General features: G+C 37.1%; 1 protein-coding gene across 6 annotated transcripts in view; it reads right to left on the bottom strand.

Annotated features, from left to right (window-relative positions):
* Positions 1–25230, bottom strand: part of CHL1 (cell adhesion molecule L1 like) — a 357768-nt gene that overhangs the window by 223391 nt on the left and 109147 nt on the right. For 2 of the 6 annotated variants that reach the window (XM_070776317.1, XM_019985050.2), the window contains exon 1: positions 855–1081. The exons of 1 other annotated variant lie outside the window; for it this stretch is intronic. The gene's annotated coding sequence lies outside the window, so the exon portion shown is untranslated. Of the gene's footprint in view, positions 1–473; positions 736–854; positions 1082–25230 lie in introns of those variants that run through there. 3 more of the 6 variants (XM_070776318.1, XM_070776313.1, XM_070776312.1) reach the window with 3 other exon arrangements.

Here is a 25230-nt window from a genome sequence, read left to right on the forward strand (position 1 = left end):
GGAGGAAGGGACCATCCGTGACTGGCATCTCTAGCTCCCCCAGCTCCGCTACCAGGGAGCCATGGCAACCACGCCCCCGACCTGCCCCCTCATCCCCTCGGTGGTCTGGGGAGGTGGAGCCCCTAACCTTCCCGGTTTTCTCGTCCCCAACCCCCGCCCCACCAACCCAGGTGTCCAAAACCTCCCTTTTCAAGCTGACGGCGCGTATCAAACCTCACTGGCATGTGTAATCATCCCCTGAGAATGGGAGCAAGACAGTGGGGCGGCTGTGTTGGCGAAAGAGAACTGAGCCCTACGACCCAAGAGATGGTAGGGGGCAGGAAGGAGTCATGCCAGGACTAACCTTCAAACCCAGCTGGACTTAGCAGCCCCCACCCGGGTGAGGCTGGAATCTCCAGGAGGGTCTGGAATCCCCTCCAGAGAGACGCAAGAGATGCAGGTAAGGGAGGCTGGAGAAAAGACAGTCAACCTACCTACCCATGACCAGGAGGAGAAAGTGGGAGCTGGAGGATTCGAGGAGCCGCTTTACTCCGTCCGACCGACCAGAACCTCCTGAATCCAGCCTCAGCCACCAGGGGGCGGGGCTGGGAAAGGGGGTGTCTCTAACTGGCCGAAGGCTGAGGGAACCTCGGACCACCCTACTTTGTGCAATGACGGAGCCCTGACTACGCACCATCACCGACCCACCATGGGTTGACTCCCTCCCCGCTGGAGCAAACCCATTATCCTCCTTCGGTCTCGCTCAGAGTTGGGGAACTCCCCGGGGCTAACAAGACATAAGCACATTAACCACCGCCCCCACCCCCTACCCCCCGCACACCTGAGTCGCCCCCAGTACCAGATCCTTTCTGTACCTTCCTTCGAGGAAACCGCTCCTTCAAGCTGGCTTGGAGCGGGAGAAGGGCGAGGAAGTCCAGCAGCTCCGGCGGATGCACGGGAGTTTCTCGCCGGCAGCTCCCAGCAGATCTGCACGCGGGTCTGCCCGCGGAGAGGCTGCCGCGCCCCTCCCACCGCCGGCAGTGGCCGCGAGGACGCGGACCTGTTCTGGCTTGCTCTCGGATCCACACCCTCCCCGCAGAGGGAGGCTCGCGCAGCTCCTCTCTGCGGTGGTTCTGCCCACCCACCCCACACCCACGCCGCTTATTCCCCCTCCCTTTCCTCGATCCCTTGGGACAGCGAGAGTTACAGGCTTAAGACTTTTATTTCACGGTGAAAAGCAAGGGACGAAGCCCAAACTTTGTTCGCCATTTTCTACGTCTATGGTTAAAAGAGGTAGGATCGTTGCCCCTTTTATCTACAAAAGAGAAATTTTAAAGTCCGTCTGCCTCCTGATAGCTCCACTCCGTACGTATTCCAGACACAGGTCGCCAGTCTGGTTTTCTCCCAGAGCTGCATGTTGGAGGGGTGTGGTGCCATGGACCTATTTAATTTTTTTGTTTGTTTGTTTTCCTTTTTGCTCTCATTACTCATTTAGAGGCGTGATGAGGCTTGCTATTTAATTCACAAATGATGCTACTTCCGCAAACTGGCAAATTATTGGTATTTGAATGTATGCACCTTCTTCTATTATCATTTTTTAATCGTCCTATTGACTTATGATCAATAATTTTATCATATTGTTCCCTAACATTTTTTCCTACTTATTCTGTATTAATTCACTAATGAATTAATCAATTATAAAATAGAAAAAAGTCTTGGGTGCTTATTTCCACTACAAAAGGCCACTTCTGTTGCCTTAGCAATTCCCCCCAAAAATGCAATTTTTATTTGAAGATTCCAAAATTAATCTGGGAAAGTTACAATCTTTGCAGTATAAAGTGATTTTTATACCCGTTTCATTTTTTCCCTCACCATAATCATATTTTCCAAAAATTTCACACAGTTCCACTTTTTAAAAAATTTTGTTGAATTTAAGTTCTCTTTGATGGTTAGAGAATCATTGACTTCTAAGTTTTACTCTACTAAGGCAGTGAGATTGACCTTACAGTCTGGTTTTGTCCATTGAACAATGAGGGCATTTAGAGATGTGAGCCCCCCTCAGAGTTGGATGCCGCTATAGTGAGCAGCACCGGGAAGGCAACTCAGGATTCTGCTTCAGAAGCAACTGAATAAAATATTTTGAAAATGAACAAATGGACTTTTAAATTTTAATAATTGCTAACCTTGGAGCCCCAATTCTGTCAGTTCATGTGTGGGCATGGCTCTTACTGACTGTGTGGCAAATTGCGAATGCAAGTGAGGGCAGGATATATCCTGAGTTTAAACTGAACTGCTGGAGTAATTTCTTTGCCTGAGGCATCATTATTCACATGGCATGTTTTCTAAAGTAGAAACAAAGATAGAATATTGAATAAAATTCCAAAAGGGAAAGTACTATATTTGTAAGAAAACATTTCAGAGGTCAAGAAGACACAAAGCTAAGTTGATCTCCTGAATATATCACCTTCTTGTAAGCATCTGCTGAGCAGAAGACTCAGAACTCCATCCTGGTCAAACCAACAGTGTACTGAAACCTTTTGCTCTTCTTTGCTTTATGGTATGTTTGCTTGACATTTGGATCCCTATTTTAAAAAACAAATGTTTGTTCAGCACCTACTAATTATCAGTCATTGTTCTAGGAGCCAGGGTACAGTGGAAAATTCAACAGGCAAGGCTAGTTACTTGTTTTTAAATTAACTACCCAAAGATATATAAGAGAATAGCAAGGCATGATACCTGAAACAAGAAGATGATAAGTCAGTTCTTAAACATGAGTTTTTCTTGAAAGGGGAAAAAACATGATTCTGCATGTAAATCAGGAAATAGCCCAAGAGTAAACCTGTGGCTTAAAGACAAACATTAAGTCCTCATGTACACTAAAAACTTTACCCCAGGCAAGTACATTTTAAGAAAGAAGCAAGGGACAGAAGGAAAAGGTAGGCTAGGGAAAAGGAAGGAAAGGAGGGAGGAAGGAAGACAGACAAATGATTAACCAAGAAAGGAAAATAGAATTTGAGAGAAAGAAAGTATTTTATCCAACTAAAGGAAGTTTGTTTGTTTTTTAAGGAATTCAAAATGGAGGCAGTGACTTAAACTTCCACATCCAAGAAACACTTCATAGTTATTACCTCCAAGGGTAATTTCATATTTTTAATACATCGTCAAGGACAGGCAACCAATTCAGGTTTTCCCATCCCAAGAAACTTACAGATCTATTGCCTCTGCTTCTAGAAAGACTGGAACCTGACACCAGAAGGCAGCCTTCAGCCTGAATGGATGTTTGCTGAAGATACCTTCTGCTGCTGCTCTGAAATCCTCTCTTGGCTCCCATTCTCCGGTCTGACACTCTATTCAGCACGTTTCTCACTCTACAAACAATCCTTATCTATCAGCCGTCACACCTTTGCATGTGGGTTCTGGAGAAAGACTGCATACTTATGTCACATGAAAATGTGATTGCCTTAGCCTTGAAAGGTGTGAATTTCTTGCTCACAATTGAGGAAGATCGTGGAAAATAAAATTTCAGCTATCAAATCACAAATGCAAGGGAGAAAAGGAGTTCTTTCATGAATAGAAGCAGAAGGTGAGAGAGATATGCTGGTCATCTGGAAAAAAAAGAGAAAGGATATTAAAAGCTGGGGTATTTTTCAGCTTTTACTGCTGATTTACTACCTACCCTCGGCCTGAACCATCATTTGGTATCATTCCCAGAGTAGGGCCATTGAAGGAATATTGGCTCTTGGCAAAGGCTAGTAGCTAGTGATATGGCATCATTCCTAGAAAAATTGTTTAGCAGAAGAGCTATAGTTTTGGAAACGGCATTTCAGTCTAGCAGTTCAGAATAGTCACAGATCGACAGAGGTTTTCCAGCCAACTGCTGTAATAAAGGAAGGCAGGATCTTTCCACTGAGGGATAAACCCTCAAAGGCAACCTTGGAAGTACAAAGCAGCCACCTTCAGCTTAGATATTAATAAAGCAAAAGAAGACCACATTAACTCTGAGGAGTTAAAATGACAGAGTTGATACTCCTTTAACTTGTCCTTTAATGTGAGAACAAAAGGACATGTATTAAAAATCAAAGGGCAATAATTCTGGAACAAATAAAAAGGTAAAATCTTATATTTCACGCTGTGGATCATTAATATGTGTGATTCACCCTCAGGAGGTCATGGAACCAGATACTTTCCCTGGATTTTAATAGGACTAAGGAATTTTATGGTCATTAATAACACTATACTTAAATAGCTAAAACATTGCTTATATCTTGTCAAATTTCAGGCTTCAAAGCATTTGTTGATTTCTTGTGGAGATCAGAAAGATTTCCTGTCCTCCAATTAGAAACACCTAACTGTCAATTATGGCTGGCTTACTTTCATATTGGTGATTCGTTCCAAAGTCCTAGGCAACCAAGTTTTATTCACATTTATTGGGGGAAAAGCCTGATATTTGGGGAAGATGAGAATTTCATCTGAATCTGTACTCCAAACAAAGTATAAAATCTTTTCAATCTGGTAAGGACCTCAGCTAACATATTCTCCTACAGCTTCTTTTTATACTTGAGGTAGGTAAGGTTCAGAAATTTTCTCCAGGTGGTACAACTAGTTAGTGGCCTAGAAAATATTTTTTTAAATCTCCTCGTTTTTAATCTTGTATCATTTTAGAATGTGACGAGCCACTGCCATTCTGGAAGATAATTTATTCCAATTTTGCTACAGCAAACAAAATGTATGCTAAATAGTGAGACAGTGATTGATGCACAAGAATAAGGACTGATCATTACAGAAAACATAGTTCAGCTGAAGTAAAGGACTTAGTTTATCTTTTTCATCTATTCTGTCCTGTTGGTTTGGGCCAATACGTCTTACTGCTGTCTGTATAACGTAACCATGTTAGAGAAAAAGGAGAGAACTAGTGGGTCTTCTTAATATAAGACATTATGTATGGCAGGATGTTTATTCCCCTCTCTCCTCCTGTCTCACCCCTCAAATCTGTTCTTGTTTTTTTTTTTTTTTTTTAATTCCTGGGCACATGGCCACCTACTAAAAGACTGTATTTCCCAGTTTCCCTCATGACAAAGTGTAAACCGAAGACTAGATTCTCACTAAAGGGACATGAAGAGAAATGTAGTTGGCAATTTCCAGGTCATTGACTTAAAAATAATCTAGATTCTTTTAGCTCTTTTTCCTTCTAGCTAACCTGCAATGGTTAAAGTCTTACATTGAAGATGACAAAAGAGCATCTAGGAACCTGAGCTCCTGATGACTCTGTAAATCATCTCTTCTTTGAGCCAATGTCTTCTGAGGTCTCTGTATTATATTTATTTAGCCTTTCTCCTATGTAATACAACTGTTACCTCAATCATCAGAGCAATTTCAGAGCAGTAAAGTAAAATAAGAATGGAGGTACAGTGTATACTGCTATTTTTTTAAATTTCCCTGCATTTATCTGCATTAATATGGCTCAACCAGTACTAGGGAATAACAAATCCCTCTATGTTTATTTGGCTGATTGGAGGCTCATTCCAATGCTTCCTCTCTACTTCTGGTCCAGGTTATACAGTCATGACCAACCAACATTTTCCATCCCTCTGACCAGAGCAATAACAGGCAGATTCAAAAGGAGTCAATCAGAGACGTATCTTAGACTTACTCTGAACAACTGGGATAAAAAGTGGTGATTGCTCAGCAGGTCTGATGTAAGTGAGGCTGCTTCTTATCAACACTTAGAGCATGCCTGAGAATGAAAGCACCATGGGGGAAAGAAAAGGAGAGAGACAGATCCTTGATATTCTTATTTGAAGACCTTGATCTTCAAATAAGCTCAAAGTTCACTGTTTATTAAAAGCTAAAACTGGAATAAATCTCAATTTGTAGCTAGGTAAATGGAAAAAAAAATTTCCATAAAATAATTTGCATTGGTTTCCTGTTTCTTGTGATCAGAATCATTTTTTTTTCACTATAAATGCCAAAGTAAGATTATTATCTTGGGATAAGTAACCTCAGATATGCAGATGACACCACCCTTATGGCAGAAAGTGAAGAAGAACTAAAGAGCCTCTTGATGAAAGTGAAAGAGGAGAGTGAAAAAGTTGGCTTAAAGCTCAACATTCAGAAAACTAAGATCATGGCATCCAGTCCCATCACTTCATGGCAAATAGATGGGGAAACAGTGGCTGAATTTATTTTTCTGGGCTCCAAAATCACTGCAGATGGTGATTGCAGTCATGAAATTAAAAGACACTTATTCCTTGGAAGGAAAGTTATGACCAACCTAGACAGCATATTGAAAAGCAGAGACATTACTTTGTCAACAAAGGTCTGTCTAGTCAAGGTTATGGTTTTTCCAGTGGTCATGTATGGATGTGAGAGTTGGACTATAAAGAAAGCTGAGTGCCGAAGAATTGATGCTTGTGAACTGTGGTGTTGGAGAAGACTCTTGAGAGTTCCTTGGACTGCAAGGAGATCCAGCCAGTTCATCCTAAAGGAAATTAGCCCTGAATATTCATTGGAAGGATGATGCTGAAGCTGAAACTCCAATACTTTGGCCACCTGATGCAAAGAGCTGACTCATTTGAAAAGACCCTGATGCTGGGAAAGATTGAGGGCAGGAGGAGAAGGGGACGACAGACGATGAGATGGTTGAATGGTATCACCAACTCAATGGACATGGCTTTGGGTAGACTCCGGGAGTTGGTAATGGACAGGGAGGCCTGGCGTGCTGTGGTTCATGGGGTCTCAAAGAGTCGGATACGACTGAGCGACTGAACTGACTGACTGAGTTGTTTAGTAAAAGGGATGTGCGTGGCAAAAAGTCTTCTTTCCATGACATTACCTATCTGGTTGGCAATGACGCCTTGAAATACTCTGTCTAAAGGATTCCACCCTATATCTGAATTCAGCAGGTAAGAACAAAGTGATCTATTAATGATGCCTGACATTAATATTGTACACGAAGTGATTCTCATGTTCCATAGGTATTTGTCATCCTTGTTTTAAGGCATTCTTAAAATTTGACATAAATCTAGATGTATGGAGGCCTTACTTTTTTAAAAAAATTATGATATAATAGTACATTCTTTGGGGGCATATTTTTCACTCTTTAAAAGAGAGCCGTAGACCAATTAGTCTTCCCATATAGTGTTTAGGGGCCATAACTCATACTTTCAATTGACTTTTTTCCTGCAAAATAAACTAATTAATTAGCAGAGATGTGTCTAAAGCACAAACTGCTGTTAATAGCATGTGTTTTACTGTGTTAATACAAACCATAATGCAATTATTTAGTCATTGCATTGGATTTATTTTCTTTCACGGGTTAAATGAGACTTATCAGTCTATTTTTTCGTGTTGTTTTCAGAACATGATAAACAGACAAACTCAATAAGGCATTCCAAACTCTATTTCACACAGAACAGTAAGCCCACAGCAAGGATTCTGAATCCCCTGTTAGTATTGACAGGAAAGATTTGCCTTAGTGTATGGGCATTAGTTCTTCTATCTTCTGCTACATAGCAGAATTATACTCAGTAAGTTTAAGGATGTCCGTAAATTTGGACCCAGGATTTCCACTTCAATGACTCTGTACAATTTGAATAACTTAAAACACAGGATACTTACTGTCTTTCTCACTCAGGTAGTTTTTTGCCAGCTCATACTAAAACACTTAAGGACACATAACTATAGGCATGAGTAATACATAAAAGTATTACATAACTTATATTGCCTGTGTTCCCTTCAAACAAGCAAAATTTACTGACCTATTTATTTTTCCTATTGCTTAGTCTATACACTAATACAAATGTGAAACACATTTAAAATTTTTCCTATCTCATATAAAGAAGCCATCTTAAAATTTTCCTAAAATTAAGTAGATTTTAATATCTCAAATATACATAAAGGATGACATATACATTTGATGATGAAAGTCTGAAATATTCCAGGGTCCCTAAAATATTCTGGTTCAATATCCAGAGAAAATATATAGGAATTGACAAGTACAATGAATATATGCAATGTAGATAATAACTAACAAACACAAGGCACAATTCCAGTTAAAACCCTTGAGAATATTTTTGCTAATGAAAAAACAATACAAAACAAAAAAGTAAAGCTTAAATATAATTGCATTACCCAATTTTAGGACAGATGCTATTTTAGAGGCCATTAATTCATGCAACCATTTCAGAAAAATATAGTTCATTATGTGTTATTACATTGGGCGTCTCAGATGGTGCTAGTGGTAAAGAACATGACTGCCAATGCAGGAAATGCAGGTTCGCTCCCTGGGTCCTGCAAATCCCCTGGAGAAGGAAATGGCAAACCAGTCCGTATTTTTGCCTGGGAAATCCCATGAACAGAGGAGCCTGGTGGGCTGTAGTCCATGGGGTTGCAAAGAGTCAGACACAACTGAAGCAACTTAGCATACACATTATTATATTAATAAATAATAAAATCAGCAATTATGCTCAATAAGTTTAAGGATGTCCGTAAACTTGGACCCAGGACTTCTGCTTCTATGATTCTATAGCATGTAAATAACTTGAAATACAGGTAACTCAATATGCCCATAAATACTCAGTGATAAAATTAATTATAAATGCAGGAGAACATAGTTACTAGGTTGAATCATATGAAACTGTCCCTATGCCAGTCCTGCCACAATGGTGATTTCAGGTTGTTCAACCTAATAGATTATTCTGCAACCCTATGATGATTAAACAGTGTTCTAAAATTGTGTTTTTAAATATTTGTAATATAAGAAATTCTTTCCAATGTAAAGTTGTGGAATTCTAGTTAGGGTTCCTTTCAGGACCAACCCTCTTATAAATAAAAGCCATAATGTATGGATAGAATGTAAACATAATGCTTGAAAGCACTGGAAAGTTTTCCAGAACAGGCAGATACTGGAAAGGGTAGACACTGGAGGGAGGAGACAGCACTGGATGAGTGTCCTGTTTTATAACTTTTCACCAGAGGGAAGGACTCAGTCTGTCCATACTAAGTGGATAAAATAAGGAAAGAAAAATTACACACTTACCGGCTTAAAGAAGGAGGACAGATTTTGCATACCCAGACTGACTGGAAAATGAAAGGGAAAAACCCATCAAGGAGAAAGTCAAAGGAAGAGAGTCCCAAATTCTGTGTATAAACACTGCCCAGATCAGATCAGATCAGTCGCTCAGTCGTGTCCGACTCTTTGCAACCCCATGAATTGCAGCACGCCAGGCCTCCCTGTCCATCACCAACTCCCGGAGTTCACTCAGACTCATGTCCATCGAGTCAGTGATGCCATCCAGCCATCTCATCCTCTGTCGTCCCCTTCTCCTCCTGCCCCCAACCCCTCCCAGCATCAGAGTCTTTTCCAATGAGTCAACTCTTCGCATGAGGTGGCCAAAGTACTGGAGTTTCAGCTTTAGCATCATTCCTTCCAAAGAAATCCCAGGGCTGATCTCCTTCAGAATGGACTGGTTGGATCTCCTTGCAGTCCAAGGGACTCTCAAGAGTCTTCTCCAACACCACAGTTCAAAGGCATCAATTCTTCGGCACTCAGCCTTCTTCACAGTCCAACTCTCACATCCATACATGACCACTGGAAAAACCATAGCCTTAACTAGATGAACCTTTGTTGGCAAAGTAATGTCTCTGCTTTTGAATATGCTATCTAGGTTGGTCATAACTTTCCTTCCAAGGAGTAAGCGTCTTTTAATTTCATGGGTGCAGTCACCATCTGCAGTGATTTTGGAGCCCAGAAAAATAAAGTCTGACACTGTTTCCACTGTTTCCCCATCTATTTCCCATGAAGTGGTGGGACCGGATGCCATGATCTTCGTTTTCTGAATGTTGAGCTTTAAGTCAACTTTTTCACTCTCCTCTTTCACTTTCATAGCCTCTGGCAATCCTCTGAAATATGCATTAGTAGGACAGTCTCCAAACAGCTCTGTTAAGGCTAAAAGAACCGAACTGAGATTTCAACCATCTACCACAAAAGGGACTCTCATTTGATCTCAGCCACATTTTACTGCCTTCTAAGAAAAATAGAAATCAATATTATTTGGAGAACATACAGAATCCAGAATCTCTACAATGCTCAAAAAACAATCCAGAGCTACTGATTATTTGATAAACATATGTGAACTCTACTCAAAGACAATGGAGATCAATCCTGAGATGATAGACACTGGACTTAGTGGACAACGGATTTAAAACCCAATTATATTTATATTTATACTCAAGGAAATAAAAGAAGATATTCTCAAAATGAATATGAAGCTAGGAAATATAAACAGAGGAATAGAATCTTGTAAAAGAGAACAAAAAGGAAATTCTTGATTTGAAAAAAATTTAATAGCTGAAATTTACAATTTTCATTTAGCTTAATAACAGTTTGAAGGTAACAATAAGGAGTCAATGAACTATAATAGAAACTTTTCAAGTTCATCAATAGAAATTTTCCAACCTCAAAGACAGAGAAAAAGTTGGAGGGGGAAAAAATGAATACAGCTTCAAAATACTAAATATGTGTATAATTGGAGTCCCTCCAAAAGAGAGAAAGATGGGGTGTAATAATAAATAAATAATGGTAATAAAAGTTTGCCAAATATTATAAAAGTCAGAAATGTATAGATTCAAGAAATTCAGCCCCATAGCAGAATAAGCACAAAGAAAGCCCCACCTAGGTAACACAGTAATTAAACTGCTAGAATAAATAAATAAATATTAAAAGAGAACCTTAAAAGAAGACAGAGAGAAAAGCAACATATTACACACAATAGCAAATTAAAAATGCTAAAGAAAAAAAAAAAACAAAACTAGAATTCTAGATCCAGTGAAAATGTTCTTCCAGTACGAAGGCAAGATAGTTCCCCATAAAAGAAAACTAAAGAGAGTTGTCACCCTCAGAACTGCCTTACAAGAAGTGTTAAAAGTAGTTATTAAGGCTGAAGGGAAATGATAACAGATGAAACTAAGATCTTTAGGAAGAAATAAAGAATCTGAAAAGGGAAATATGTGAGTAAAAGTAAAAGACTATTTTTTTTTCTTTCAATTTACTTAAAGTATATGTGACTGTTAATTAAAGCCCTAGCTCTTCCAATAAAACTGAGACAGTTCTCCCAACTAAAGAGAAAATGGTGGGCTTCGCATTTGGCCCAGTGGTAAAGAATCTGCCTGTCAACGTGGAAGACACAAGAGACACAGGTTTGATCCCTGAGTCAGAAAGATCTCCTGGAGAAGGAAATGGCAACCCACTCCAGCCTGCAGGCTACAGTCCATAGGGGTGCAAAGAATCGGACACAGCTGAGCACACAGTGCACACACACACACACACACACAAGAGAAATGCACATAGCACATGTATATACAAACATAAAGATATGTTTCAAGTATTTATATTTCCTGAATAAAAATGTAGCATCTTTCATAATGTAGATTTCATCCAGAATTTATTATTAGCACAACTACAGAAGCCTACAAAGATTTTACAGAAAGATCAGCTCAATTAGATAAAAATGAAAATCTTCTTTTCAGATCTAAATTTTGCATCATTATCTCTCTAGGAAGAGATCATTAAATTATGATTTAGTCACAGAGCTGTTTACTGATTAGAATGCAGAACACTTAATCATTTGCATTTGAAACAAAGTGGAATATATATAGATAATCCACTTTCAGACGAAAGAGCTTAAAATTTATCTAAATTGGAATTAATTGGTTAAGAGGAAGTATAAAACACTTCTCTGCTCAATATAGTGTGTTTTTTGTACTATATAGGCTTAAAGAAGACCTGCTTTTGGTGGAAACAGCTAGGGCTGATTAATTGACAAAAATCTTCCACACAAGGTAATTAACAACAATTCTTCGATACCAAACAAGTTTTCTTTGCTTCATCCAATGAAAAATACATTTAGGAGCTACTTTTGTTTTTGTTTCTCAAAATTAGACTGATGTTTATTCCAGGATCAGATACAATTATCCTGAACAAAAGAAAAGTATTTCTCTCAATATTTAATCCAGTATTTATCATGTCTTTTCTTTCATACAAGAGTTGGATATCATGAGCAGAAGATATTTTTAATTTTTCATAATTATCTAAAATCAGAAATTATAAAAGCATCATGTATAATGCAACTTCGAGTTTTCAAGGCACTGGTAAGTATTAAGACTCCAGTTAAAGAAGAGGACATAATAGAATAAATAAAAGTTTGTTTTATATCCCCAAACTTTTTTATTTATAAAGTAAATATTTGGAGGATACCATTTTTAACACAAATAAAAATACCATAAATCTAATGTACATCCAAATGCAATTTTCCACTAAATGCTACTGAAATAAATTGCAAATAAAGTTTCTATAAACTGATATTAACTGGCAGCCTAATTATGTCTTTAATTCATGCACCCAGTCCAAAATTTAGATATAGTGAAAATATAAAATGCTTACCAAGATATCTTCTGAACCGTAATAATAATCTTTTGAAAAACTTAAAATACTATTGAAATATTTTTATTTTGATAATAAGTTAACAAGTTTACTAGGGATGAATTGCAAAGCCTTTCTGACTGATTCTTACTCAGAGTATTTAAAAAATGTCAAATTCTGTTGCCAGATTTTGAAGGTGATAGCTGGTCATTAACTTCTCTGAAAGTTAGTGAATAAAGCAAGGCATATGTTCCAGACTTGACGAATTACACACATCCATTATAACATCTAGAAAAGAAAGGCATTCCCATGCCAACCTTCAACCCTCAACAAGAATTTATTCAAGCCATAACTCCACACTGATGACAGAGCAAACCAACATAAAATGGGGACTTTACCAAAGGAATTGTTTATAGAGGGGTCAGAAGAGGTTTCCCGTAAAACGCTGTAGAAGCCCAACTGTTTTGTTCTATTTTATCCTTACCGTAATAAACTCCTATCCTTTACATTATAGAATTTTCTCACCATCATGTGATCTTAAATGTAAGGTGAAAAACGCCCTTGTTGGAATTATCTCAAAGAGGGAAAACAAAAGATGTTCTCTGAAACGGTGACTATGGTTTTGTTCATATATCCTTTGGAAAATGAATTAGCCTCCTTGGGAATTGGTAGTTAAATGGAATTCTGGTTGTGGGGTGCATCACCAAGTTTGTGCTTACTTCCATCAGTAGATGTAATCTTGTATACTTGTTGAAGATGGATGACTTGGTTTGTGCTTTTGATTCCCCAGAGACTGGACTTTAATAAAAGGATACAGAAAGTGTTGTTAAATGGGGTATCTATGGTGCATGTTAAAGTCAGAAAAACAAGTACATAATAAGGTCAGAAAAATAACGAGCCTTAAACATGAGCAAACATTGCTTCCCTAAGTAAGCAGGAGTAACAGAGAGAGAGAAAAGGGGAAAACGTAAATCGTATAGTAATACTAAAAGTGCTTAATAAGTTTATTTCATATTTCTTGAGAAATAAATAACCCTATCAATAAAATATGTGGTATTCTAGGGTCAAAGCAGTAAAGTGAACATTCAGAGTTTAAAAGGGAATTGGAAATTAGACACAGGCTCATAACTGACAACCAGATGCATTTGTGAACCTTATAATTTATGAGCATTTCAGAGGCCCTTCAAGTGAAGAATATGGTAAAACTGTTTAATGATACCATTGTTCATATAAATTATCTTAGGAAAAATAAAGAGCCTATAAAGTTACTGAATTATCATCCAACACATACATATGTAATCTGCATATGGTAAACATGAAAAACAGCTAATTTTACAATACTTTGGAATAAATGGAACTTCAGTATGTTTCACAGACCACCTTGAATATCTTCTAGGAGAAGGAAATGGCAACCCACTCCAGTGTTCTTGCCTGGAGAATCCCAGGGACGGGGGAGCCTGGTGGGCTGCCATCTATGGGGTTGCACAGAGTCGGACACGACTGAAGCGACTTAGCAATTGAATATCTTAGAGAAGCAATAGTTCCTTTCTGTATCTAAATTTGGAGGGCTTCACTCCCTGCCTTCATAACAGCCTAATCCTTACCAAGTGATATCCTGTGGAGATTTTCAGTATCTGCTATAATGGGGATTCCTTTGGTCTCAAATGTAGCTCTGATGGCAGTGCTGCTTGCAGGATACTCAGGAAGTGAATACAAGTGGAGCATCCAGCTACGAGCTGGAAAGCACAGGCAGGAGCCTCACCACTTTGCCAGGCCAATGCCAAGCCTCCAAAAACAAAGGGATCTTTCCTATTAGAAGGGCAAAGAACTCATTCCAGGTGAAATGCATTCCCTAAGGCTGACTTGTCTTCCCTTCATGAATCACTGTGGTTACAGTCCAATTTGTCCAAGTAGCCATTTCATTAAGGCCCTTGGTAAGTACTGGCTTATCATAGTAACTGGCCAAATTTAAAAACAAATATATTCTATTCTGACAGGTAAACAATTTAAAATAGCTCCTCGGTGTTTACAATCACAGTATTTGATCAAAACAACAGAACCACCAAAGTAGAGCCAAATAAGATGTTTCCATCTAAATCGATATTTTCTCATGATGGGAAAAACAGGGAAGATGCTCATATATAAGCATAATTCAGTAGAATAATAAAATTCTTAATCATCCTGAAGACTGTATCTCAGAATTGTAATCAGTTGGTTTTTTATCTTTAATTTTACAACAGTGGAGATGACTTAGCTGGTGTTCATTATCTTTTTTGTCTTGTGACAAAGCACCACATGCCTTTTTAACAGTAAATTTGTCTTGATTTAATAGCACTGAAAGTGCTATTAAAGGGACAAAATAACAAAATTAATCTATCTTCATAAAATAAAATGATTCAAATGTTCCCAAAGCATTTTCTTCAAAGAAGTTATATTTCAATAAATGATCAAGTATTTGCTGAATACCTATTATGTACCAAGGGCTTCCCTGGTGGCTCAGAGGTTAAAGCGTCTGCCTCCAATGCTGGAGACCTGGGTTTGATCCCTGGGTTGGGAAGATCCCCTGGAGAAGGAAATGGTAACCCACTCCAGTATTCTTGCCTGGAGAATCCCATGGACGGAGAAGCCTGGTAGGCTACAGTCCATGGAGTTGCAAAGAGTCGGACATGATTGAGCAACTTCACCTTTATTATGTACCAAAAATAAAAACTTTGAAATAATATGCAGTTCATCCCTTATTCCACATGGGGCAATGCAATGGGGATAAACTATATAATTGACCTTTATAAGGGTCCTGTATACAGGAATAGGGGACAATTGTAAGATTTTAAATTATTTTAAAACATTGATTCCCAGGACTTACTTAGTGGTCCAGTGGCTAAGACTCCACGTTCCCTATGCAGGGGGCCCGGGTTCAATCCTTGGTCAGGGAACGAGATCCCACATGCAAAAACTGGGGAAAAAATCCTACATTTCACAACTAAAGATCCCACATGTTGCAACTAAGACCTGGTGCAGCCAAATAATAAAAAAAATAAATATTAAAAATTGATACTATTAAATTATTCCTCTATTCAAACATCTTTGTGAGTACATGGACTGTAACCTGCCAGGCTCCTCTGTCCATGGGATTTCTCAGGCAAGAATACTGGAGCGGGTTCCCAACTCAGGGATTGAACACGAAGTCTCCTGCTTGGCAAGTGGATTCTTTACCACTGAGCCATGAGGAAAGCTCCAGATAGTAATATATAACAAAACTATTCCTTTCTTCCTTTTCCATTTCATATAACTGCAAAATAGAAGTTTGGTAGGCCACAAGGCGGAGACTACAAAGGTTAATCAGTACTCTATTCCCCTTTTGTTCCTTGCATACAATTGAATTGGTTTTCCCAGGATCTCTTTCATCTGGGTGGAATCATTCAACTGAATTCTGGTCAATGGAATACGGATGGAAGAAATATGCACCACTTTCAAGGATGGCTATAAAACAATCTTTCAAGTTTTCCCTCTCTTCATCTATGTGGCTGGAAGCAAAGGAGGAAACATCTGTGCTTCAAGAGAGAAGAAACTAGGCTCTCTGGATTAACTTTAAGAGAAGAGACATCCAACCTAGAGTACTTACAGTGAAGGTATATGAATGAGGAACAGATTTCATTCTGTACAGTCACTAGAATTTTGGAAAAGGGACAAAAATTTTGTTATATCAGCAAACATCAATTGCTCTAATAACATTCATAAGATATGTTTTCCACAAAATGGCATTATGTTTTTAACCTTTACAACATAACCATCAGATTATTACAAAATAATTATTATTGATATTTTACTAAGCCTGAGTCATGGTAACATGCCCTTGCTTATACTAATTTTCTGCATTGATCTAAAAATGCTGTTTCTACTTTCTCTATTTCTGTGAATGGCTCTGTATTAGTTTGCTAGGGTTGCCATAACAAAATATCACAGACTGGGTCACTGAAACAATAGAAACATATTGTCTTATAGGCCTGGAGGCCAGAATTCCAATAACAAGGTGTTAATAAGTTTGGTTTCTTCTGAGACCTCTCTCCTTAGCTTGCAGATGGCTGACTTCTCACCATGTCTGCACCTGATCTTTCTTCTGTGAGTGCACATCCCTAGTCTCTGTGTGTTTAATTTTCTTTTTCTTATAAGGACACTAGTAAGATTGGATGAGGGCTCAATCTGAGGGCCTTATGTTAATTTAATGACTTCCTTAAATGCCTTATCTCTAAATATAATCATATCCTGATATATTGAAGGTTAAATCTTCAACATATGAATTTTAGAAGAGACACAATTCAGTCTATAGCAGGCACCAAGAATCATTCATTATTTGACCCTTGATCCTTCCCCCTGCATCACCTCATATATTTGCCAAGTCCGATTAAGTTTATCCCAGAATTTATCTTTCATTTCTGTCCCTTCATCCCCATTTCTGCTGCCACCTTGTCCATGACCTCATTTCTTTTAGTCAGAACTTCAGTAAATTGTCCCTCTGTATCCACTTTCCTACATCTCCAAACCATCCTACTATCTGCTCAAAAATCAGCAAAGGTTTTCAACTACTTTATGAAAAAAAGATCATACTTTTAGACCTATCGTTCAAGAGCCTGGAAAATTGTGTGTCAAACTATGTTTCTACCTGTCTATACTAATACTTGCTTTCATTCAAATTTGACATTTATTCCCCAAAATCACATCTTGTTTTCTTAATACTGAGCATTTAATTTATCTATTTCTTGCTCCTGGAATTCCTGTACTATCATCTTGATCTATCTTAACTGAATGTACCTTTTTATTCTCCAATAGACTGCTTCTGATCTCCAAAGTTATTTCATAGAAATCCCCCTCTGAGCTTCCATAGCAACTGGAATTCCACTTATACTAGTGGAACTCCACTTTGTATTATCACTACTATAATAATTATTATATTAAATCCTATGCAAAATGCTTGACATATATTACTTCATTAATGTTCCCATTCATCCTTAATAGCTGTAATTATTTACCCATTTTACAGATGCAAACATGAATATTAGAGTGCTGAATGTCTTCCTTAAGGTTACACAGCTGAAAAGTGGCAGAGCACTCACTTGAATCTGAGTCTGCCTGCTCTGATTCCAGTGATTTTAAACATACAGTATATTACCTCTGCATATTTATACAGAAGTTTTTCTATCTGTGAGCATTTCACTAATGTACTTCCGGGGATGTAGTCAAAGCCATTTTACAAAACAGAAGCATATCAGCTCTGTCAGCTGTCAACAGATGGCATGTGATATAGGGTCACTTTCATCTCTGCCACTGTGCTTACAGACAGTCCATCTTTAGAATCATTCATATTTTAGTCACCTTTGTAACACACAGGGTCTACTACCTAGGGCATGTTGCATATGTATATACTACAACAATGATGCACAAATCAAATGGGATTATGAAAACTGTCTATTTCAACCAAGACGATCACCCGGTTCTCACGTATGACGGATAACCATCTATTAAAAAGAGAAAAGGACTTCCCTGGTGGCTCAGATGGTAAAGCATCTGCCTACAATACAGGAGACCTGGATTGGGAAGAGCTCCTGGAGAAGGAAATGGCAACCCACTCCAGTATTCTCGCCTGGAAAATCCCATGGATGGAAAAGCCTGGTAGGCTGCAGTCCATGGGGTCACAAAGAGTAGGACACGACTGACTACTTCACTCACTCAAAAAGAGAAAGGAAAGGAAGAACTATACAAAATCAAAGTTTGTGTTATATTTTTTCTCTGGATCATTTCTCTCCTCTTACTTAGGATGTCAGACATATACAATTTTCAAAATATATTCTGGTTTAAAAAAAAAACACTTTTTTTTCTCATGGTACTTAAGAAAGTGAGTGTTAGTCATTTAGTTGAGTCCAACTCTTTACAACCTCCTGAACTGGGGCCTGCCAGGCTCCTCTATCCATGGAATTCTCTAGACAAGAATACTGGAGTGGGTAGCTACTCCTTTCTCCTGGGGATGTTCCTGACCCAGGGTTCAAACTTGGCTCTTCCACATTGCAGGCAGAGTCTTTATCATCTGAGCCACCAGGGAAGTCACTAGTTATATAAACTGTTTCTGTTTGGTTGACAATATATGTATAAATACATTTCTCAAAAAATTAGAAATTTGGTGTTATCTAAGCTAAGTAACATTGGGCATTAACTTTAAAAATCATGACCATTCACTTTAATACCATGACTTAATCATATCTACACCCAGTAACTGAGATAGTAATCCAAATAATTCAGACCAAATCAATTTTAGTACAAAACAGTCAAGTAATTTTCCTTCTTGAATTATCTATTAATTGTTTGTACTCTGAACTTCACTTTACTAGTGAAGAAACAGCATTATTTCTAAATCAATATTACTATTAAGTCTAGATCATTAATTAGTAATATATTTTCTGAGTTCAGAAGGAAATTACGCATGAGGCAGTGGCCATGGGCTTAAGAGGTTGACTCTATCAAAAGACTAATTTTATGATTAATGCAGTTACCAAAAAAAATCTCAGTATGGTCATCCAAATCGATTTAGTTGAAGCAACAAAACTACATCTGCATAAACACAGACTGAAATTCACTTTTTCCATTGTGTTCTCAGTAGGTTAGCAAATGCAAAGGATCAATTTATAAACCTTCTTTTCCTTGGGTGTACTCTGGGCAGTTTATAGAAGGACAATTAGTCTCTGGGCCCAAAGAATCTTTACATTTCCAATACACTGTCTCAGTTTGACAAAAACACATACAGGCAAAGATATATGCGGGCTATTGTAGGAAGTTCTTCAAAATGAAGATATGCTTACAATGGATTTAGAAAATATGTTGGCTACAGGCAAATGAGACCTAAATTTAGCTTGAACTGGGGTGAAATGGATAAAGAGTGATTATGTCTGTTTTTTTCTGATGAGGTTAGTAGCTTGAATCATGACCTCTTGAGAAAAATAAGATGGAGTGTTCTAATGGATTTTTTCTTAATCTAATGTAGAAATGACATTGAATGATGGTTCCTAATTAGGATCTTCCTCTTCACCTGCATTTAGTGTGACATCCCCACGTTTGCTTTGATTATCTGAGTAATACAAAGCAAAGTTTCAAAAGGTGAACTCCTCTCTGCATTGAGGACATGAGAATGGCCAATTTAAATCTGTACTGTGCAAATGAAGAAAAAGATGTTGCCTAGAATTTTCACAAGTATCTCATATTTGTATTGCAAAGTCATAAGAATGCTGAACTATGTTACAATATAGCACATCCAATTCCTGTACAAAATTAAATTATACATTCTTGACTCTCTTATTTTTCATTTTTCATATAACATTAACAAACACAGAGCAGAAAAACCATGGTGGTGGATATTGGTCATTTTCAAAGGCTTTGTGCAATACAAACCCTCAAGAGTCTATGCACAGTAGTTCATCCTATATTTAATGATGAAGGAAAGAATTTTTGTTTGTTCCTTATTTATTTCCAGATTTATTTGTTCCTTATTCCTTAAAGAAACAGCCTGTTGTTCAATATCCCCCTCTCTGAAACCAGAAAAATTAAAAGAATATAAGATTCTGAAAATCCCTCCTTAATTAAACTAGGTGCCTGACTCCTGAATTTTGGTTAAATATCCCTCACTGAGAAGTGTTTAAATTTCTTCCAAGTTTTTCCAACAGGAAATCTAGTGAAGACCCCAGAAAGATACAGATTGTTTGGTGGTGGTGGTTGGAGGGAGCCACAGGACATGGGGGCTTGCTATTCTGACCTATGTTTTAAGATAACCTCATATCAGGAATTAAATTCAACATTCAGAATCCATTCCAATGCCTTATCTTTAAAACCACCTAGAGCTGGTAATTCGGAAAAGCCGGATGGATAAATGGAAAACCAGACTCTGATTTCCTCAGGAGAATCAAGCTTGCAAATCCCTGATGAATCATGGAAATTAGGCATTTCCCCAAACCAACCTTTTCCTTTGCCCTAGGATAACCTGATCAAATTTCTTGGCTTCATTTTCTCTATTGGGCTAGCAGTAATGTGAAACTGCCGAGGCCCTGTCAGATCTAAAGCCAATTTCAAAGGAAAGCCAGTTCCTTGGGGGAAAGACAGCCACGCAAAGGCAAGATTGTGCTAATAGTTAAATCTCATCTTCAAATGCCACCAACTGTCTTAAGAGAAAATGATATAGAGAAGGAGAGGAAAAGAGAGAGGAAATAAAGCAGCAATGAGAAGAAATAGCTGAAAAGGAGAATCAGTGGAAGAAAGCAGGGAAAATCTAAAGCTCCAACATGTTGCAGGAAATACACTATCTATCCTGGCATCTGCAAGCTAAATGCAAGCTTGTTCTTCACAAATAATCTGAAACATTCTTCATGTTGATTTGTTATGTGAAAGAATTAATTCAAGGTGGTATTTTATAACACCTTTCAAGCTGCTCTGATGCCTATTTGGGTAATAAAATGAGAATCATTGGGGAGAAAATAGGTATTCATTTATTTACTTCACGAGACTTACTTTTTAATATTTTATAATATTAACTTCAAATTTTTTGTAATTTTGGAGAAAATTTAGCTGATAAATTCTGAGAAGTATTAGGTTTTTACAGTATTGGCTATTATAGAATATTATTGTTGCAGATTATATTAAATATTGGCTATTATACACTCTGTCCAAGTATGATAAACAGAGGTGTTTGGACAAGAAATTTTTGGTATTACATGTATGTTGAGTAAGATACTATTATTATTGAGAAATAACACAGAATAGAAATATTACTATTTAAGGACCTTCCTTAACTAGTAAAATTACCTTCTAATTAACAATTCATTGAGTGTATGAATACCAGTCAAAACAATGTGCATTGTTAACATGGAAGTTACTTAACAGCAAGTCATTTCTCTCTCCTTTTTTAACCCTGTGAGTGGCCATAAATCCAACACAGATTCAGATTAGAATAAAGTAACATTCATGTAGAAATTATTAAGAACATTGTTCATGTAGGAAACTTCTGAGCATACTTTACTTGGCTTAATTTATTCTGAACTTTTCAAATAACAAAAGGGAAAATAAAGGCTTATTTTCAGTTGTTTAATGATCCAAGCTGTGCAATATGCAGAAGACACAAATCACAATTTCATGCCCAAAGACCACTTGCTTCCACAAGTTTAAAGCAGAGATATTAAGATTTGTAATTCTGTGTTTCTTAGTCTTAGATTTTTGTTTTGTTTTGATTGTGTTTGCTTGATTTTTTTTTTTTTTAAAGAAGCTCCTGTTCCTCTGCTTTGTTTACACTGAGTATGGGTATCTATTATATCAAGTCATGATGACAGTAACTGCCCTCCTCATTGGTCATTCTAGGGTTCCTAATTAGATGGAACAATTGTAATGATTCTAAATGTTCTTTTATCTCAGCATCATTTCCATTATTAATTCATTATGACCATACAGATAGAGTCAATTATTTAACTGAAGAAATTTTATGGATAAATCGGGCAAAAGAAATCTTGCACATGCTTATGTGTGTGTTTGTGTACATGTGTGTGAGATAGAGAGAGAGAGGGAGAAAGGGGGAGAGGGAAAGACATCCAGTCTTAAATATCAAGTTTATCTTTCTAATTAATTAAATTTGCCAGGAAATTTCTCACTTGCTTGCTACATGGTATAGTGGAAAGATTATTGAGTATTCTTTTGATGGAAAAGAGAAAACACAAAGCTCCTCTTAGCTTTTTGTTTGTTTTGCCTTTTTTTTTTAAGGGGAATTTAGCTGTTGTGTTGGGAATTCTGATAATATACACTGGATTTCAGGCATGGATGATCCATGGATCCAAGCAGTATGTCTTATCTGCTGTCTCTTCCTTCATTCCTAATTTTTTTGTTTTTGCTTCATTTTTTCTTTAGATATTCCTTGAGCAAAATGGCCTTTGCAGCTATAAACTGTTTTTGCAATCCTGGAAGGAAGATAATAGTAGCAACAATAATAATAGCTGATATTAAGTTATAACACACACTGATAACTTACTTTATGCTAGGGCATTTCTAAGTTCTTTAGTATTCATCTACCAATCAACATAATTTTATTAAATATTATTCTTCATATTTTGTAGATGAGGGAAGAGAAACTCTATTTTTGCTAATTCTATTAGAAAATTTGGGAAATTTCTGATTGATTTGTTTCACCTAAATGCCCTTCCTGTTACAATCTAGACCTAAGGCAGCTTTTATATAATAGTTTGCTCAGCCTTGTTCAAATTCTACCTCTATGACCAGGTAAAGTGTGTGACATGCTCTAAAGAAGAGAAAAAATGTGCTAAAATTATCTATCCTTTATATGTGGAATATGGCACTCAGGTTATGATCCACTTCTATTAATACACTTCAAAGTTTCGAATTTAGTAATCATTCACTATCATAATTTAGACATCATAAGGAAAGCATAAAATACAAGAATATAACTTTTACTCTAAGTTTGAGGATTTAAACAAGTACACAGGAGAATAGTAAGTAAAACACACTGAATTTTAAAAATCCAGGAAAAAACAAAAGATAAATAAAGATAAACAAAGAATGAGATTCCATGCCAAAAAATAACAACAATTTTAGTAATTCACATTTTTGGAGAACCTATTATGTGCAGCACACAATTAATCACTGTAGCAAATACTTAGATTTCACAAACTTTTCAGAAGAAGAAACTGAGGCTGAAAGAGAATTCATGACTCAACCAAGGTAACAAAGCTACAAAATTACTGGGCTTGGATTCCAGAGTCTACACTGCTCTCTCTCATGGATGGCTCTAATCTCTGAATAAAATTAAAATTGGATAAAATTTACTACATTTGATTCATGAAAAAATACATCCTGAACTATCAAGATTATTTATATCTTACATATTTAAATAATTCTTTAATAATGTCCTAAAAATTTGTAATCCAAACTTGTAATATGGAATTCCAATTCCAGAAAATGTACAGAGCCATGCAAAGTTATATCCATAAGGAAAAGGAATTTCTTCAGTATTTCACCTTAAATTAAAGCAATAAACCCAGAACAATATTAGCTATAAATCAAATTAATGAACACATTAATAAAATCCTAGTGATATTGCTGCAGTCCAGTGTGAAATACAACCCCAGAGAGTGTGGTCATATATCAAAATAAAAATACATTTTGCTAAGTTGGTAGGAATGAAATGTATACCTTATTTCAAACCTACTCTTTGAAGACCAAAAGGTCTACATTTAGATTGTGGCACGCCTCCTCTAATGTCAGATAAAATGTTAAGAACCACACTTTGAATTTTCAAAGAGGTGTCTTGCAGTTTATCACCTCAGAATTCATTTGTTATCAGTTAGGGCTTTTGCTCTACAAGCCTGGAGCTGAGAACAGTTGAAGCCCATTCACTTGGCAAGTTAGCACTTGGAGTATCACATGCAGTAGACTTGAAGAATCAGTTCTGGTTCAGGTTAGAAGACTCAATAATCAGCTATGTGAGCCCACCATTCCAGAGTGCACTTTATAACACTTGAGGAGTTTGTAAACTTAAATTTTACCTTTAAAATTTGCTTTCAGATGAGTGAAATTTTCTCTGTCAGCAATAACTTTAATATTTTCAGTACTTTAAAAGACAATTTTAGATTTGTCTATACATGTTAGATGGAGTAGCAAATGGCAACCCACTTTGGTATTCTCACCTGGAAAATCCCACGGTCACAGGAGCCTGGTAGGCTACAGTCCATAGGCTTGTAAAGAGTCGGATATGACTGAGCAGCTAAGCACATACGTTAGATGCACTACATCAAATGCATCCTTCATAGTGATATTTTGCATAACATCTGTGAACCATAAACAGTTATGAAGATTCTAGGAAAAGCTTATGTGCTAAAAGTACCCGAAAAAAAGATTTACGTTGACTTGTTGATGGATTTGTCTGTGTATGGACAAGACAACCAGTCCAATATGGGAATCTTTTACATCGCATCCTGTAGCACTGTCAACTCAGATTTGCAAAGGTAAAAGGGTAATGCCATCAGAAGGATTCAAAGGAGCTTTGCACCAATTCATTAAAAAATCAATTTGCAAGCAGAGATAGGATATCAAGGTATTGGGAACAGCCAACTCTGATTTATCAAAAAGAAATCAAGCTAAATAAATACAATGTTTTAATATCAAAGAACTGACCCTGCAAGTAAGAAAATTTTAGAAATAAGAATTGCTTTAATTTTTCTTTTGTTTTGAACCTATACTCACATTGTTTTTAATCTATAAAATTGTGAAAGAGGTTAATTTTAGAACAAGAATAACTCAAAGAAACAACACACGTGCTTATATGCTTGTATACAAGTATTAATATATAGATACTTGTATATATGGATGCATATAACTTCCTGGAGATTGCTGGAATTTTCACAGTTTTTTAATTCCAAATTATCTTGGATTGATGGTGAACAAAATTTAGATAAGAAAGAAATATATTAATATAATATAACATACAATCCAGTGGTGGGAACACTTAAGCAAATCCATGTAGATGGCCACAATGGTAGTTTGTTTATTATACATTGAGAACAGTGTGCCATTTGGACTTAAGGAATGTATTGAAGAGTGGTAGCAGGAAGAGAGGCAGTCAACAATGAGTATTCAAAGAGAGGCAAAGGAGTTCAGATTTATTTGTATTTAGAAGTGGGAATCCATGAAGGCTTTGAGCAACAGCCGAAATGGTATGGTTCCAGAAATGTGACCTTCAGTAGAGAGTAGGATGGATTAGAACCGAGAGACAAGCTGGGAAGTAAGCTAGGAAGATATGG

This window comes from Bos indicus, chromosome 22 (genome assembly GCF_029378745.1).
Source record: "Bos indicus isolate NIAB-ARS_2022 breed Sahiwal x Tharparkar chromosome 22, NIAB-ARS_B.indTharparkar_mat_pri_1.0, whole genome shotgun sequence".
Lineage (NCBI taxonomy): Eukaryota > Metazoa > Chordata > Mammalia > Artiodactyla > Bovidae > Bos > Bos indicus.